This window comes from Vigna unguiculata, unplaced genomic scaffold (assembly GCF_004118075.2).
Source record: "Vigna unguiculata cultivar IT97K-499-35 unplaced genomic scaffold, ASM411807v1 contig_431, whole genome shotgun sequence".
Lineage (NCBI taxonomy): Eukaryota > Viridiplantae > Streptophyta > Magnoliopsida > Fabales > Fabaceae > Vigna > Vigna unguiculata.
Genome location: NW_021011142.1, coordinates 9,099 through 10,000, shown reverse-complemented (window position 1 = coordinate 10,000; position 902 = coordinate 9,099).

Here is a 902-nt window from a genome sequence, read left to right as displayed (position 1 = left end):
AATTATTTCGTACGAGTGAGCCATGAAATATTGACAGGATATTAGAGTGCAAGAGAGAGAATGGGAAGGTGAAAAGTGGAGTTGAAAAGAATTGAATGTCAAAGATGAGGAAAATTTATGTCACTCATGGAAAACACCTATTCTATTGTTATAGATAATTAGCTTAGATCGCTTTCATATTCTTTCACAATCGAGAGTGGAATAAAACTTCTTTTTAGTTATCAGCACAATAAATAAACATAGAAACTAGACTAGAATATTTAAGTTCATAGTAGTCAAGCCAATTCTGGATTTTCTTCTTCTTAGAAACTAGTCATGGTTATTTTCTTTTATTATTTTTGCATTTCAAGTGTGTGTGTGGTGAAGAAAAAAATGTTGAAGTTTACTAAGAGTCGCACCATTACAAGTAGAGGGATGTGAGTATTTAGTAGAGAAAGTCTATGTTATGAATATGAAGTAGAATATGAGGAAAGTTTATGACAATAGATGAATGATTTGGAGGCTTCTTTATCAAAGAACAAATTCTTTAAAATTAGACTTTAGATTGGTAAAATAATTATTTTGAAGCTATTATGTAAGATTGTAACTAGCTTTGGCATCAAGTTTTGGGCATCTAAGTTTCAAAAGGTTGAATCTACTAAATATGAAAGGGATGTTGCATGGTTTTCATAAGCAGACAAAGTATAAACCCCTTTAAATCCAACATTCCAACAACAAAAAAACCATTAGAAGATATCGATTCATATATGTGTAGTCATGTAATGGTATTTTCATTCGGAGTTAATTACTATTTCATTTCCTTTGTTTATGGTTTTACAAGAAATTTGTGGGTTAGTGGGTTTATGGTTCACCCAAAACTTTCTTCTCATTTAATTGCAAAAAAGAAGATATTGAGATATGTC